This window comes from Narcine bancroftii, chromosome 2 (genome assembly GCF_036971445.1).
Source record: "Narcine bancroftii isolate sNarBan1 chromosome 2, sNarBan1.hap1, whole genome shotgun sequence".
NCBI lineage: Eukaryota > Metazoa > Chordata > Chondrichthyes > Torpediniformes > Narcinidae > Narcine > Narcine bancroftii.
The window spans coordinates 58,504,393-58,522,727 of NC_091470.1; the positions used below are offsets into that span (position 1 = coordinate 58,504,393).

The 18,335-nt window shown below is 37.5% G+C and overlaps 1 protein-coding gene across 4 annotated transcripts in view; it reads left to right on the forward strand.

Annotated features, from left to right (window-relative positions):
• LOC138753598 (uncharacterized) overlaps window positions 1-18,335 on the forward strand; it is a 75,618-nt gene that overhangs the window by 14,483 nt on the left and 42,800 nt on the right. Inside the window, exon 1 of one of the 4 annotated variants that reach the window (XM_069916793.1) lies at window positions 4,015-4,174. The exons of 2 other annotated variants lie outside the window; for them this stretch is intronic. The gene's annotated coding sequence lies outside the window, so the exon portion shown is untranslated. Of the gene's footprint in view, window positions 1-4,014; window positions 4,175-8,735; window positions 8,776-18,335 lie in introns of those variants that run through there. One more of the 4 variants, XM_069916795.1, reaches the window with a different exon arrangement.

Sequence of the window (18,335 nt, forward strand, 5' to 3'; positions counted from 1 at the left end):
CACATCAGATGCATCCATTTTTATTTGAAATGGGATCGACTCATTTATGGACTGCATGGTAGCTTTAGCAATATGGTCCCTAATGTCCCTAAATGCTCTGGTAGCTGCTGGGCACAGTGGGAAAACTGATACATTTATAAGTGGGCGAGTGGGGAGGGCAAGGCGGTTGATTCACCCCTGGTCAATAAAACTTTCGGTGCTTCCACTATCTATTAAGCAATTTACCCTCACATCATTAATTTTGATGCACACGGTGGCATAAGATAAATTGTGTGGGCTCGCCTGATTCATGCATAGGGAAGCAAGTCTGGCATGTCCTTCCAACCGATAGTACTCGGTGTCATATTCATCTCCTGAAGACTGTGTCCTCTGCTCTGTAGCATTTGTCCAAGATGGCCGGCAGCACATGGCCTTCTTCTTCTGTTTGTGGAGAAAGAAGAGCTTTCCCGCCTCACATTAGCATGAGAATGGGCCTTGGCTGTGGCCTTGGGGCTTCTGCAGACTTTTGCATAATGCCCACGTATTCCACAATTGGAACAAACATTTTCTCTGGCAGGGCAGAGGGCTCTGAGGTGTTTTCTTTGTCCACAGAAAAAGCACTTGGGACCCTCAAGGTGCTGCTGCTGCTGTGAATTCCTGTGAGGCAGCATACTTTTCTTTTTGTGGGCCTAGAGAGTCCAGCAGTGTGACGTTTGTGCCAGCCCCAAGGTCTTGTGTGTACTCCAATTTTTTCCTGGTGCTTTCTAAAGCTTCTGCAATAGTTTCTGCCTCATCTAGCCCCACCATTCCTTTATCCATCAATCGATGTCTCATCTCAGTGGACCGTATGCCCGCAACAATTCTTGTCCCTAATAAGGTCCTCCCCATTACTTTAAAGTTGCAGCCTCTCACCAGGTCTTTTTTTTTAAGTCTCTGGCAGACTTCCCTACTTGTTGTGACCTGGTCATGAGTCTGTACTGAGAGTGGAGTTCACAATGCCCCTTACTGTAATGCCACTGTAAAATGCTCATTGCCTCTTGGTAGGAGCTGGCATCCTGTATAAGGGAGAAAGGGTGGTCTCCCAGCTGTGCTAACCCGCACCATTAATAGCTCTTTATCTGATGCCTCAGCACCCTCCACGTAATTCAGAAAGCTGCTCTGCCAGTGGCTGAAGTGCATGTCGGCTCCAGGATTTTTGGGTTCAAGCTCCAGCCTGTCTGGTTGCAGCACATGGCTAAGCCGCAGTCTCTGGTCCCTTAAGTAATGTGGGGGCACCCTGGGAGTTGTTCTCTGGGTCTAGGTGTAGCAAGGGCAGACCCTGGGGTACTGGGAGCTGCTGATAGAGCCACTGTGGGGCTTGTGTCTGCTGGAGGAGTAACCTGGGTGCTTGGGGCCGTTGGCTGAGTCTCTGGCTTTGGGATGTTTGCAGCGGGCTTTGGGGGGATCCCAGTGGTAGTGTCAGATCTCCGTGGTACTGGGGAAACTGCTGCTGGGGGAGTGACAGTAGCGGTGTCTACTTTCCCTGGCTCTGGAGTGGTCGGGAATCACCCGTGCTAGTAGTCGCCCCTTTCTGATCAGACTGGGGTTTAGGGTCGGTGGTGCTTGTACCGGTGAACCCACGGGCAGGCAGGGCTCTTGGCCATTTCTTACCTGCCCTATCATACTTCTGTGGTCTTCCCCGCATTCCACCACGATTCCAGTATAGCAGTCCCTCGCAGTCTTTGTCCTCAGATGCATGTGCGTGCTGGTCGTCCCCAGATTCCATTCCTCAGGAAGAGTCTCCAGATGGTTGGGAATGTGCGTTGGAACAGAAGCAGCTTCCATCCTAGTAGCTGTGATATTAGTTTATTAAATTGTGACAATAACCACACCAGCAGTGTGAGTATAAGACAGCTTTAATAAACTAATATGTACACTAAGAGGTCTTGATTCTCTGCAAGATGAACCTGGAAGGCTAGACTGTAGCTCTGGACTGCTTTATATACAAGGTCACCGGGATGACCTCTGGTGACTTAGTGGTGTAATTACATATCACCACAAAACGCACACAGACTGATTTACTTCCAACAGTACTTCAGTGTCTTGCTGAAGAAACTTGCTCCATCAGGTTTTCCAAATTATAACCTCTTGTTCCAGATCACCATAGAGTTCCTATAGTTTCCCTTATTTCAGGAGAAACACTCTAGCCGGCCATTTAATCTTGAATGGACCACAAGGATTTTCAAAAGGTTGAACTCAGAACTCACAATCTGTCCTCAAAATGAGGTTTAAACAAGCTATCAGTTTGTTGTGCTGCAGCTACTGCAGAAATCTCTCTCTCTCTCTCTCTGTCTCTGTGTTTGTATAAATCTTAATCTCTCTTAAAACAGCAAACTGCCTCCAAACAAATTGCTTGCTCCAAAATCAATTCCTGAAAGATCTTATCAGTTCCCTGAGATGGACTCTTTTTTTTCACCTCCTTGTGAAAACCTTCAGTAAAGCAGTTTCCATTGTTTTTACAGAGGCACTGGGCCCAGAATGTCTGGTTTGAGCAGAGCTCTTGCATTTTAAATGAGATCTGTTTTGTGAAGTGTTTGTTTCCTACACTATAACCCCCCACAATCTATCTCTTCCAAAAAACATTTTATATTATATATAGATATAATCCTTCACACCCTCCTATACCCTTTTACTCAATCAATAGGGAATACAACATGGGGAATATTTATTTCCATGGTGAAAATTATATCCATCACTTTTCCTTTTTGACAAAGATGGAAAGTTAGGAAACAGGAAATGCTTCATTGTGGGGGGAAAAAAAATAAGCCAAATGGAATGAAAGTTATCAATTTGGTCTCTATAAAAATAAAACTGGTACATTGTGTTCTTCCCTCAAACAACACTTCTAAATCTAAACCATATTCATCACATCAGTGAGATCTTGTTGAATGTAAAATGCTCGCCATTTAATATATACCTTATTGAAATAGTGAAGTGGGAAATTTGATCGGAGGGATTTCAGTTTAAATGATTAAAAAGCTTACTAGTTTCCAGGCTAAAGATTTTATTAAAAGCTCATGACTAGATATTGAAAATTATGCTTTCTAATCTTCAATGCACACAAGATGAAACTTTAACACCACCATCCTCAATTTCTGACCAAAAACACAGTAATCTGTTCTTTCTGCTGAAATCGAAACTGATGGTGAATAAGAGTTGAAGAACATTGATTTTTTTTTCCAGATTAAAAATTTATCCACAGGGAAGATTGGCTGACTTAAACTGATTCCAATTTCTTGAACTTAATTGAAATAAACTTGATTTGAAGGTTACATATTATTGCATGACAATAATGGAACCAAATATTTTTCATACTAAAACTAAGCAACATATTTGGTAAAATGGAACTAAAATTTGGAGTAGGGATTAATTGATTCGGCCCTGCCTCACGTGACTATTTTAGAAATATGGCAAATTTTTGATCTAAAAATACAACAATGCTTTTGGGGACTTGGAGGATAGTAATAAATACGTCCATCGTACTCCCAAAATATTTTGCAATATTTTATATTCAAGTCAAATAAAGACCAATTGACAGTTTAATGTTACACTAAATACAAGTTGACAATTTGTAGAATTTAAGCTAGAATGATATTGTATCCATCATTTGTTCAAGATTTAATTGATGAAATAGAATTTACTGGGGTAAGTTAAGCAACCATGTTTCTATCAGACTGAGAAAAACCTGCAGGATCACTAATTAATTATTCATCTAGCATATCTCATTACTAACTATGCAATATTGGTTTATCATATCAGTGTTTTTAGGTAGTTTTAATTTCAATATATTAAGTGGGATGATAACTATAAAACATTGCTGTTTTATTTAAGTTCCATGTTGCATCCCAAAAGAGCTATATTTGTTATTTTTTTGCTGTTGAATCAAAAGGTCATGGATTGAAGCTCTGTGTGAGCTCATAATGTATACTGACGCTTCAGAATGTCCTGAGGAGAATGTGGTAATGTCAGAGGAGGCATCTTTAGGATTAAATTAAAAGTTCGACTGCAGATCTGTTCACTTAAACCAGTTAATATCAAAAATTCCATGGCATGATTCAAGGTGGAGCTAGAAGTTCTTGCAGCCTTCTGGGTCAACATTTGTTCATTGTCTGCAGGACTTGGCTTTCCATAAAATTAGTGTGACATTTGTTTGCAGGTTAGTCATGGTTTAGAAACATTTAATGGTGATGCACCATTGTATTCTTGATCTTTATTGATATGAAAACTTTTGAAATGAGGCAGATTTCTGATTTACTGTGACAGTACATACATGACATCTCAAGCAACCCTGAGATTCTTTTTCCCCTGGGCAAGGCAGAAATACCACTTGTTGGTAGTGCAAAAAAATACTACTCAATATACACATGAAAACCAATAAAGAAATGTAAACAAACTGCAATACAGAGAGGGGGAAAAAAAATCAATGAAGTGCAAAAGTAAGAGACCTTAAATGAGTCCCTGATTGAGTTTGTGGTTGAGGATCTGATGGTCCTGATGGTAGTGGGGTAGCAGCTCCAAAGGCAGCATTCTCTGTAGATATTCTCTATGATGCTGAGGGTTTTACCTATGGTGTCCTGGGCTGTCCACTACCTTTTGGAGGGGTTATTGGCATCCCCATTATCAGTCTGTGATGTAGCTGGTCTGTACACTTTCCACTGCACATCTGTAGAAGTTTTCCAGGGTTTCTGATATCTGACCAAACCTCTGCGAACTCCTGAGGAAGTAGAGGTACTGAGAGGCAGTTGAAACTATCACCAGCAGTGCAGAAATCTTTCAAATTTTTTAAAATAATGAACAAAGTGTACATCATGCCCTTGTGTGTTTTCCCTAATGGCAAAAGAATACCAAATATACTTCTGTTAGTGCAGGGAACTGGAATTCACTGTCTGTATTGTTCAGATGGCTGGCTCCTCCCCTGGCTCCACCCTCGCCTACCCCAATATAAACCCTGGTTTTCCCACCTTACCTCAGATTCACTTGAGAACTATTGTGTCTATTGGCTATTGATTGTAAGCCATTAAAAGTGTGTTTATGCTCCTCCTGAGTGCATTTAGTCGTGTTACAGTTAGAACATGGCTTTCCATGTTCTAACAAAACTGACATGACCTTGGCCCTCAGAAGTAATGGAAAGCATACATTTGAAACATCTTAACATAACAAAGAAGCACTTTTGAAATGTAGTCATTGTTGAAAGTAGTGAGTTAGTAGTGTACCACAGTTCCTAAAGACAACAATGTGAGTGATTGTATCAGAAACATTAAATGAGGGTTAAAAATGGCCTTGACTCTCCCTACTCTTCAAAATTGTACCAGTGAATCTAAAATCCAGCTGAGAGAGCAAGTGGGACTTTGTTTCATCCAGTGAATGGCATCTCCTTCAGTTTCTGTTATGGACTGGAGGCAGCTTGACCCATGTTTGCTCTGATGTTCATCCAGGACCACTCCACTGCCCATATCCTCACCAGCTACTTTGCAGCCTTGCAATTATTTTCTCCATTATGTATTTATCCAATTCCAATTCGTATCCTTTTGTGTATTATATCTCTCTTCATTTCTTCTCCATAAAAAAAAATCCCTTCCCATGTATCCTCTTAACAGTTGTCTCATCATAAGAAACATTTTCAGAATCTTTTCTGAACCCTTGCACATTCTTATTGTAATGAGGCAACCAGAATGAACTCTATAACAGGACATAAAGGTTCAGCATAATTTCCTTCTCTATTGTTCTCCACATGTTTGTTTGGGGGTGGGGGGTGGGGGGGGCGGGGAAGTGCAGTAGAGTGTATACTTTATTAATCACTTTTATAAACTTGCCCTGCTACTTTCAATCATTTGTGCACAATGCCTTCAGGTACCTTTGCTCCTATACTTCTTTCAGAATTGTATTCAGAATTCTATTAGGTCTCCTAATTATTCCCATGAAATTACATTAAATCTTTTGAGTCTTGTGTCAGTCTTTTCCACCAAATTTTTTATATCGTGATACAACTTTACTATCCTTGTCACTTTTCACTAAACTACCAGAGTTTTATGTCATCTACAAATTAAGAAATTGTCGCTTGCAATCCCAAATCATAATTCACTTCCCTTCTACAAGAAGCTGTTCATTTGTTTGCACTTGAGAGGTACACCCTTGTCAGGTGTTATCAGTTTCAGCCACATTAACAGTCATGAATGTTGTAATATTTAAATGGAAACTTAGATGAAACAGATTGAAAACATCTATTCTTTGTTTTAGATAGTTTGACCAATGAAACCAGAAAGATATCTTCCTACTCTGCAGTGCTTTATTCATTAGCTGGAATAAAATAAAAAATATAATCTCAAACCTTTGAAGTCATAGGATAGGAAAGAATTAATGGAAAAAGTCGGGAGAGTAACTAAAAAAAGCCTGTGAAATTGCTATCACCCACTTTACATTCTCGTCCAATCCTTCCAAGCATGTGTTTAAAAAGTCTCAAAATTTGCCTCTGAGTCTCACTGAATGCTTTATATTCTTGATGTTGAATATTTTATTGTCTCGCAGTACATAGCCCTTGTGGCTTTAGATTATGACTAAACATTTTCTTCTGACTTTGCATGGCTTTCAATTGGGACATACAGTATTCAAATGTTATATTCAATCTCTGCAAAGTTCTGAAGGTTTTATGCAATAAATATTTATTGTAACTCTTGAGGTGTAAATTCACAAAATAGCTTCATTTTGGACAGCTGGTAGAATTCAAATTGCTGTAAGAAGTGGATTATAACTAAAATATAGAAAGTGATAATACAATTACATTTAAAACCAAAATAAAGGAGATGAAGTATTGAGTATTATAATTGGTGTTTTTCCTTTTTGCAAGTTGTCTTTACATGTAAAATTTTTCTAAATGGATGTGATGTTTCAAGACAAGTATCAAGAATTAACAATCACAAATATATAAAATAAATGAAAAGGAATCATTACCTAAATTTTCAAAAAAAGACCCCATCCCTCCTCCCCCAAACAAAACCCCTCAAAAAGAAAATAGAAATTAGAAGAGAAGAACAGAAAGAAAAGTAATAAAGAAATTGAAGAAAAGATAGAAAGGGTAAAAAAGGAAAAGAAACAGTTCAGAAAGCCCAACTCTTTTTTTCTACTAGATCTCAAATTGGAGAGAAAGAGATAGAGGATTCAAAAATAGTATAAGTATTCAACCCTGTATTTGTAAATATGGCTGCCATACCTGAAAAAAAAACATTGTATTTTTTCTTTAAATTGTAAGTAATTTTCTCTGGGGGAACACAAGTATGCATTTCTGCATTCTATTGGGCTATGTCCAGAAAGGAATTAGACTTCCAGGTAAGTGCAATACATTTCCTGGCCACTGCCAATGCAATTTTAAGGAAATCTAATTGGTACTTGGACAGCTTCATTTTAGGTATTGTGTCCATAATATTTCCTGAAAGAAACAATTCTGGACTTTGTGGCAATTGCTTCCCAAAAAGATTTCAGTTTGGAGAGTTGTGGGTTATATTATATTTTACATTGTATATCAATGTTTTTAAAAGATAGATTGTGGGGGGTTTAGTTAAGTCACCACAAACAGTAACACTTCACATCTTATTTAAAATGCAAGAGCTTGGCTGAAGCCAGTCATGCAGGCACTAGTGGCTTTGCAAAAGACAATGGAACTGTTTTGAAAGGAATTTTCAAAAGCAGGTGCAAATAGAGGAGTCTGGGCACAAGTGCTGATAAGATCTTTCAAAGATTGGGTTTGGATCCCTGCAAAAGTTCTGGTTTTTACAAGCAGAGAGAGAAGAAAAGACCAAACAGGAGTTCTCTTTTGGAGAGCGAGAGAGAAATGACTTCAGCAGTAGCTTTTAGAAGCTTGTGGAAAACCCCAATTTGAAGACAGGTTCTGAGTTCAGCCTGTTAAAAAATCTTTGTAGTTCTTACAAGAGGAAATTCCTGTCTAGAGTGTTTCACATGAAATTAGGTAAATGAGATGAATTCTGTGGTGACCTGGAAGAAGAGGTTATCATTTGGAAAACTCATGATGGGGCAAGTTTCTTTGGCAAGACTCTGAAGTACTGATCATGAGAAATCAGTTTGTATGTGTCCAATGAGCAACAAATCTCTCTCGTTGAAACCAACAATAACCTTCCTGAGTGGTAACCATTTAACTTTAAACAGCAGAGTTCGGTCAAAATTCACAAATGTTAAATTCTGTGCACCATATAAGAATTGTCTGATACTGGAGGAGTGAGAAGTGAGATTGGACTATGAATTAAAGATCTATGCAGAAATATACACATTACATACTCCTGCACTGAGAATTAGAAAGAAGTTAAGTTAATAGTGATAAGATAAAGTTTGATCCTGCTTTTAAAGAAAATTAAAAGCAACTTTTGCTTAAGTAACCATTTGTCTTAGTGAATTTTTATTGCTGCTGGGTTTTGTGGTCATCTGAACTTGTAACAAGAGCATAACCAGGTAGGATGTCAGAAGGTACCTCTTTCTTCCCTGCATCTAAAACATATTATCAGATGTATAGAATTTAATTTATGCATTTTCTGTGGGGTAAGATATAGCTGATGCAAAAAAAAACACTAAATCAGACCAGGTTTTATCATTAAATCTAATATTCAAGTCTGATTCCCATCTTTGTTTTGATTGTATAACTCCTGCTTAGGAGTGCCCGATTGAAGTAGAAAGTACATTACTGATGTAAATTTCTTTGTGATTCCCTTTAGAATTAGAATCTCCATTTCACTGCACTCTGGTAAAATCATGGTCAGTCCTAGTTGATCTTTTTTTTTTCAAAAAAAGTGCTATTAATTGAAAGTAGCAGAAGATTGTATTATTACAGATATTGTATTTTTTTAAAAACTGTTCAAATGACATTATTCATTCTTGTACATAGCAATCTTCTCTCTCTCTCTCTCTCAAGGGGATATTTATCCTCTTATGGGAGCAGACAAGCAAAATTAAATGATTTATTAAAGGAATTATTTTATTTTGATTTGAGGATGTTTTTCGAGTTATTTATTTTTTCTTGATTCAATTAAATTATCCAATTTATGCTAAATATTCAAAAGATGCTTTATTAATGGTGCCTCCTTTCCAGCAGAAATAAATTTAGTATCCCATTTGTATATAAAGTCTTCTGTTACTCTCTGTCTGACTTTATGCATTTCAATCTCCACCATGAAGGCTTGTCTCTCCCATAAAAGAGGGAAGTGACAAATTTCATCTGGGCCACCCAATAGTAATATTTAAAATTTGGGAGTTGTTAACGTCCCAAATGATATTTCCAAGTTAATTTTTCTATGAAGATTGTAGCTAACCTACCTTTTCAAAGAGACTTCCTAATTAATTTAATCCTTTTTGAAAAAAAATCTGTGGTCTTTGGCTTGGCTTCGCGGACGAAGATTTATGGAGGGGGTAAAAAGTCCACGTCAGCTGCAGGCTCGTTTGTGGCTGACCAGTCCGATGCGGGACAGGCAGACACGATTGCAGCGGTTGCAAGGGAAAATTGGTTGGTTGGGGTTGGGTGTTGGGTTTTTCCTCCTTTGCCTTTTGTCAGTGAGGTGGGCTCTGCGGTCTTCTTCAAAGGAGGCTGCTGCCCGCCAAACTGTGAGGCGCCAAGATGCACGGTTTGAGGCGTTATCAGCCCACTGGCGGTGGTCAATGTGGCAGGCACCAAGAGATTTCTTTAGGCAGTCCTTGTACCTTTTCTTTGGTGCACCTCTGTCACGGTGGCCAGTGGAGAGCTCGCCATATAATACGATCTTGGGAAGGCGATGGTCCTCCATTCTGGAGACGTGACCCATCCAGCGCAGCTGAATCTTCAGCAGCGTGGACTCGATGCTGTCGACCTCTGCCATCTCGAGTACCTCGACGTTAGGGGTGTGAGCGCTCCAATGGATGTTGAGGATGGAGCGGAGACAACGCTGGTGGAAGCGTTCTAGGAGCCGTAGGTGGTGCCGGTAGAGGACCCATGATTCGGAGCCGAACAGGAGTGTGGGTATGACAACGGCTCTGTATACGCTTATCTTTGTGAGGTTTTTCAGTTGGTTGTTTTTCCAGACTCTTTTGTGTAGTCTTCCAAAGGCGCTATTTGCCTTGGCGAGTCTGTTGTCTATCTCATTGTCGATCCTTGCATCTGATGAAATGGTGCAGCCGAGATAGGTAAACTGGTTGACCGTTTTGAGTTTTGTGTGCCCGATGGAGATGTGGGGGGGCTGGTAGTCATGGTGGGGAGCTGGCTGATGGAGGACCTCAGTTTTCTTCAGGCTGACTTCCAGGCCAAACATTTTGGCAGTTTCCGCAAAGCAGGACGTCAAGCGCTGAAGAGCTGGCTCTGAATGGGCAACTAAAGCGGCATCATCTGCAAAGAGTAGTTCACGGACAAGTTTCTCTTGTGTCTTGGTGTGAGCTTGCAGGCGCCTCAGATTGAAGAGACTGCCATCCGTGCGGTACCGGATGTAAACAGCGTCTTCATTGTTGGGGTCTTTCATGGCTTGGTTCAGCATCATGCTGAAGAAGATTGAAAAGAGGGTTGGTGCGAGAACACAGCCTTGCTTCACGCCATTGTTAATGGAGAAGGGTTCAGAGAGCTCATTGCTGTATCTGACCCGACCTTGTTGGTTTTCGTGCAGTTGGATAATCATGTTGAGGAACTTTGGGGGACATCCGATGCGCTCTAGTATTTGCCAAAGCCCTTTCCTGCTCACGGTGTCGAAGGCTTTGGTGAGGTCAACAAAGGTGATGTAGAGTCCTTTGTTTTGTTCTCTGCACTTTTCTTGGAGCTGTCTGAGGGCAAAGACCATGTCAGTGGTTCCTCTGTTTGCGCGAAAGCCGCACTGTGATTCTGGGAGAATATTCTCAGCGACACTAGGTATTATTCTATTTAGTAGAATCCTAGCGAAGATTTTGCCTGCAATGGAGAGCAACGTGATTCCCCTGTAGTTTGAGCAGTCTGATTTCTCGCCTTTGTTTTTGTACAGGGTGATGATGGTGGCATCACGAAGATCCTGAGGCAGTTTACCTTGGTCCCAACAAAGCTTGAAAAACTCATGCAGTTTGGCATGCAGAGTTTTGCCGCCAGCCTTCCAGACTTCCAGACTGTGGTAATCTGTGGTAATGTTATTATAAATGTGGAAATACATTCATTTTGATGCAGTTCACTCTTCCAATCAATGTTATTGGGAGAGTTACCCATTTACTTAAATCTTCTTCAGCTTTCTTAAGCAAGGGGAGGTAATTCAATTTGTACAAGTTTTTAAAAATCATTATCTACTTTGATCCCCAAATATTTGATCCCATTTATCAGCCATCTGAATTGTGTATTTCTTTACAATCTGTATAGTTCCTCGTATGATCTCACTCTTATTCCAATTTACTTTATACCTAGGAGACCCTCCATAATCTTCCAATTGCAAATGCAGCCTTTGTAGAGAAATTAGAGGCTCTGTCAGATATATTCCTACATCATCCGCAAAGAGATTGATTTTATGTTCATCTTGGTCCACTCTGAACCCCTTAATGTTTGGATTCTGTCAAATAGATTCTTCACAGGTTCTATGGCCAATATGAAGAGAGCTGGGGCTAGTGGGCATCCTTGTCTACTGGACCTAAATAGTAGGAATGTCAGAGATATTTGACCATTGGTCACAACTGTAGCCTTCAGTTCATTGTATAGAACTCAAATCCAATTTATAAAATTTTGACCCAATATAAATTTCTCTAATACTTTAAGTAAAATGTCTCAGTCCAATCTATCAAAGGTCTTTTCTGCATCCAAAACAACTGCCACACTAAGTTCACCTTTCTCTGGGCCAAATGAATTACACTAAGCAGTTCTGTTACATCATCTACTGACTACATTTTCTTCACAAATCCAGTTTGGTCCTTATTTATCAATTTAGGCAAATAAATTTGCTGATTGATTTGCTAAGGTCTTGGCTAGTATTTTATAGTTCATATTTAACAAAGAAATCTGCCTATATGATGATGGTTTCAGTGGATCCCTGTCATAGGAATTACCGTTATTATTGCTGTTGAGAAAGATTCCAGCAGTGTGATCCAACTGCCTGATTCAATACCTCAAGAAAAAGAGGCATTAATAAGTCCTTAAATTATTTGTAAAATTCCCATGGAAAGCCATCTTTGTCCGGGGACCTAAATGTAATGATTTCAATGCCTCCTCTATTTCCAATTTGAGTAAAATGTGCATTCAATTCCATCTGCTTAGTCAAATCTAAATTAGGCGAAGCCAATCGTGACAAATAATTGTCTATTTTATTCACATCTTGTGATTCCAAATTGTATAATTTAGAATAAATGATTTAAAGGCCTCATTAATTTCTTGTGGTTTATAAGAGATCCTATTGGTTTCTGTTTTAATTGCATTAATTGTACAAGAAACTGTTTGGCTTTTAATTGCCAAGATACAACTTTATGAGCTCTTTCCCTCAGCTTGTAATACCTTTGTCTTGTTCTCATTATTGCTTTTTCTATCTTGTATGCTTGTAAGGTATTATATTTGAGCATTTTACTTATAAGTACCCTTCGTTTTTGTTTTGAACTTTTTCTAATTTGTCTCCCACCCTTGTGTATTTTTTAATTTTCAACGTATAACTAATGATTTTACCCCTTAAATAAGCTTTTAAAGTATCCCATGTAATAAATTTATTGTCAATAGAATGACAGTATCACAAAAGATTCCAATATGTCTCCTAATAAAATCACGGGATTCAAGTCTTCTCAACAGCATTGGATTAAAACATCACCTGTATTGTATCTTGCATATCAGGCATAGCAATTGATAATGATAGAGGTGAATGATCTGACAGGACCCTCGCCTTGTACTCAACTTCAATGATTTTATCCTGTAAATGTGCAGATAGTAAAAATAAATTATCCTGGCGTATGAATCATATCTATTAGAATAAAAGGAGTTGTCTCTTTGTCTCAGATGTAATTTCCTCTAGACATTAAAAGTAGGTGGTTTTAGCCATCCTTGTCCTGGCCACAACTCTTGTTGACTTATCCAAGACTGGATCCAATCAAGAATTGAAATCCCCTGCTACTATAATGACTTATACAAGACTGGATCCAATCAAGAATTGAAATCCCCTGCTACTATAATGACTTATCCAAGACTGGATCCAATCAAGAATTGAAATCCCCTGCTACTATAATGACTTATCCAAGACAGGATCCAATCAAGAATTGAAATCCCCTGCTACTATAATGCTTTCATATACATCCACCAATTGGGGGAAAAAAAGATTTCTTTTTTGAAGCTTTCATCGTCTAGATTTTGAGTGTACAATTTTAAATTTAGACCAATAGTTTGTAAATATGGGCTCCATATTTCACAAAAAGTATGATATTTATCTTTCTCAAGTGGAATGCAACTCTGAACTTCTCCATGCCATTTATCCATTCCCAAATCAATATCATACTTCCATGTTATAGCAATACATTTTCTAGCCATTGCCAAAGCAATTGGAACAAATGTTATTTGATACATTTTCAATTTGGGTTTGATTCCTCTAACATCTCCCAACAAAAATAACATCAAAATAACAAATTCAGCTGGTTTTAAAATTAAAATCACAAAATGAATGTGGCCATCTTATTCAAGTTATTTGTTCTAATAAATTTCCCATATCATGCCAAAAAAGGTTTGATTGTGGAACACTGCCAATTCAAATGCAAAAAAAAAACCCAACATCTAAAACATAAATCTGAATAAATATAAATCATATTATGTAACTTTTCTGGTGTTAAATATAACTGATGAATACAATTATATTGAACTAACTTATCTCACATTTATTGTACTTTTCAAACTCAACATATCTGAATCCAACAACGTTCATCTATTTTGTTATTTAAATCTACCTCCCATTTGCATCTTGATTTATGAACTCCCTCTTTTTGAGCCTTCTTTTGTAATAATTTATATATTTCTGAAATAAATTTCTTTACATCCCTAGTACATAATAATAATTCTACGTCTGTCTCCGCTGGTAATACTAAATCTTAGCCAAAATTTCACAATTTTTAAAACTTGGTAATAACAACATTTTGTATTTTCCAATATCTTAAATGTTTCCTTCATTCTACTAAAAGTAATATATTTCCCTCTTTAATTTTCTTAATACCACAATTTTGCTAATTCTTAAAACTTTTATTTTCCATAGAAAATGAAATGCCTATTTTGAAATAAAGGTGTTCTTCCAGGCAAAGATGTTCTTCCTCCAATCTTTATCAATTTTATTCTAAAGTTTAATTAAATGTTTGATCCTGGGTGTTTCTCTATTGCTATTAACAATCTTACATTTCATTTATATATGAAATGCTGTGGATCAGTTTATTCTATTTTTATCGTTCTATATTTACCAATGCTGAAACATAATTTAACTCATAAATTACATTAATAAATCTCAACTGTGCCTCTATAATAATTCATAAAATTGGGGAGCTGTAAACCTCCTATATCATATTTCCACATCAATTCCTCCAAAGTAACCATTTTTCCTTTCCATAAAAATGTTCCATAAAATTAAATCATTTTGAGGAATTGATATTGGAATTGATTGGAATAAATACTTTATTCAAAGAAAAACATTAATCTTAAAACAATTTATTATTTAATGGGTAACATATGCCATTTTTTCCAAATCTTATTTAATTTTCTTAATAAAAATAAATAAATGAATATTTTTGTCAAATCTGATTGCACGCGAATACCTAAATATTTTATTCCAAGATCTGGCTATCTAGATTAAAGTACTTCCTTACATTTCTGATAATCTCCATTAACTAAAGACACAATATCACTCTTATCCCAATTTATTTTATATCCCGATATGTCTCCATATTCTTTTATTCTAATCTTAAGTTGTTGCAAAGAATTTAAAGGATCTGTTAAATATATCAAAACATTCGCAAATAAATTCTTCTGGTTTTACCTTAATACCCATAATCTTTGAATCTCACTTTATTAATTCAGCTAATGGTTCTATTGCTAAAATAGATAAGGCTGGTGACGATGGACAATCTTGTCTGTTTGATCTCATTAATTCAAAAGTTTTGAATTCTGTCCATTTGTCACTACTTTTGCAATAGGTTTATACATCATTTAAACCCATTCTTAAAAAAAAAATTGAACCCAATTTACAATTCTCTAAAACTTTAAAGAGGAAATCCTATTCTAATCTGTCAAATGCCTTTTCTGCATCCAAAGTGCCTCCCACACTCAGGCCTCCCCTTTTTTAAAATTTGAACCCAATGTATTAAACTAAGAAGCCTCACTACATTAACTGCAGGTTTCTGACCCTTAACAAATCTAGTTTGATTCTATGTATTAATTTCGGTAAATATTTTTCTAATATTATAATCAGCATTTAATAAAGAAATTGGTCTATAATGATTTCATTGGAACTCTTTTTTGGAATTACTGTAATAATTGACATTAAAAAGGATTTCAGCAGAGAATGTACCTTCATAGCATAATAAATGGAGACATTAAAATCTCTTCAAATTTCTTATAAAATTCTACAGGAAATCCATCTTCTCCTGGCAATTTATTATTTTTAATGAATTCATTGCCTCACTAATTTCCCTTGTTGTAAATACTACATTCAAATCTTCTTGTTCCCTATCATTCAGATCAGGTAAAGTAATTTGAGGACTTAAACTCAACAATTCTTGCTGTTCTTCCTTAATATTAGGAAGTGACTCTAAAAATCTTTGTGCTTCTTCATCCGTAAAGAACTTGGGTCATTCATTCACCAAAAACACCTTTAATGTAGTTGGATATCTAAAAGTAAATGTAGCCTTTCTTCCAATGAATCTCCTTCACTGCATTGAATTGTTTTCTTCTATTCAGAACTGCTTTATTTAAATCTGCATAAAAGAAAAATTTATTTCCATCAATAACCATAGGTCCCATGTTCTGCCTTGCTTTCTGGACTGTCAATTCTTTATCTTGATAGTGCAGACATTTAATCAATGTTTTTCTGGGTAGTTGATTTGGCCGTGGTTTCCTCTGTAGAGCTCTGAGTCCTTTCCAATTCAGTTCCATTTGGAAAATTTTCTTCTTCCAAGACTCCAGGAATCCATTTTTGAAAGAAATTCCACAGGATCACCACTTCCTTCAAAATCTTAAGTCCAACAACCTTAACAATATTCTGTCTTTGATTTTTCCAACATATCCATCTTATCCATAATTTCTTTCCTATTTTTCCACCGAGTGTATCAGAATCTTTAACTTTTTCAATTCTATCCATATCATTTTTAACTCTGCAGATCCAAATCAACTCTTTGCTTTAACTTCCTTTGCCTCTGAAGCACTCTTCACCTTTTCACTTTTAACTTCCTTCATATCAGATCTAACATCTCTAATATCGGGCTTTATAACTTTATATTGACTCATTATTAGTAAGTAAAGATCTTTCATATAACCACACAGCACAGAACAGGCCAGTTCGGCCCTACTAGTCCATGCCATAACAAATCCCACCCTCCTAGTCCCACTGACCAGCACCCGGTCCAAACCCCTCCAGTCCTCTCCTCTCCATGTAACTATTCAGTCTATTGTTAAATGTAACCAATGATCCCGCCTCAACCACGTCCGCTGGAAGCTCATTCCACATCCCTACCACCCTTTGTGTAAAGAAATTTCCCCTCATGTTCCCCTTATAATTTTCCCCCTTCAATCTTAAACCATGTCCTCTGGTTTGAATCTCCCCCACTCTTAATTGAAAAAGCCTATCCACATTTACTCTTTCCCTTTTAAAATCTTAAACACCTCTATCAAGTCCCCCCTCAATCTTCTACGCTCCAGAGAAAAAAAGCCCTAGTCTGCACAACCTTTCCCTGTAACTCAAACCTTGAAATCCTGTCAACATTCTCGTGAACCTTCTCTGCACTCTCTCTATTTTGTTTATATCTTTCCTATATTTTGGTGACCAAAACTGTACACAGTACTCCAAATTTGGCCTCACCAATGACTTGTACAATTTCATCATAACCTCCCTACTCTTGAATTCAATACTCTGATTTATGAAGGCCAACATTCCAAATGCCTTCTTCACCACACCATCTACCTGAGTATCAGCCTTGAGGGTACTATTTACCATAACTCCTAAATCCCTTTGTGCTCTGCACATCTCAATAGCCTACCATTTAATGCATATGACCTATTTAGATTGGCCTTTCCAAAATGTAACACCTCACACTTATCTGTATTAAATTCCATCAGCCATTTCTCAGCCCACACCTCCAGCCTTCCTAAATCACCTTTTAATCTACAGTAATCTTACTCACTGTCCACAACACCACCAATCTTTGTATCATCCGCAAACTTGCTTATCCAATTCTCCACCCCTACTTCCAGATCGTTTATATAAATAAATAAATAATAATTACATAGATAAATAAATAAATAAATAGAAGAAGAATATATATATATATATAAAACAAACAATAGTGGACCTAGGACCGATCCCTGAGGAACTCCACTAGTCACCAGCCTCCAATTGGATAAACAATTTTCTACCAGTACTCTCTGACACCTCCATCCAACCATTGCTGAATCCATTTCACTACCTCCTTATTTATACCTAATGCCTCCATCTTTTTTCCTAACCTCCTGTGGGGAACTTGGTCAAAAGCTTTACTTAAGTCTAAAAAGACAACATCCACAGTTTTCCCTTCATCAACCTTTTTTGTAACCCCCTCGAAAAACTCGATCAGGTTTGTCAAACATGATCTACCCCTGACAAAACCATGCTGATTACTCCATATCAATCCCTGTACCTCCAAATATTTGTAAATACCATCCCTCAGAACACTTTCCATCAACTTACCCACCACAGACGTCAGACTCACGGGCCTATAATTCCCAGGTTTACATTTGGACCCTTTCTTAAACAGCGGAACCTCACGCACCACCCTCCAATCCTTTGGCACTACCCCCGTAACCAGTGACATCCTAAATATCTCTGTTAATGGCACCACTATCTGTCCACAAGCCTCTCTGATTGTCCTTGGGAATATTTTGTCCGGTCCCGGAGATTTATCCACCTTTATCTTTTTCAACACAGCCATCACTACCTCCTCGGTTATCCTTATATGCTTCATGACCTCCCCACTATTTTTCTTTACTTCAACTGGTTCAATATTTTTTTCCCTAGTGAATACCGAGGCAAAGAAATCATTCAAAATTTCCCCCATTTCCTCTGACTTTTTTTTTGTATTTTTTTTCTTTTATTTTTTTGTCACTGTTCTAAGTTTGTCATTCGCCTGAAAAGTGATTTTTTTTTTCTCTCTTT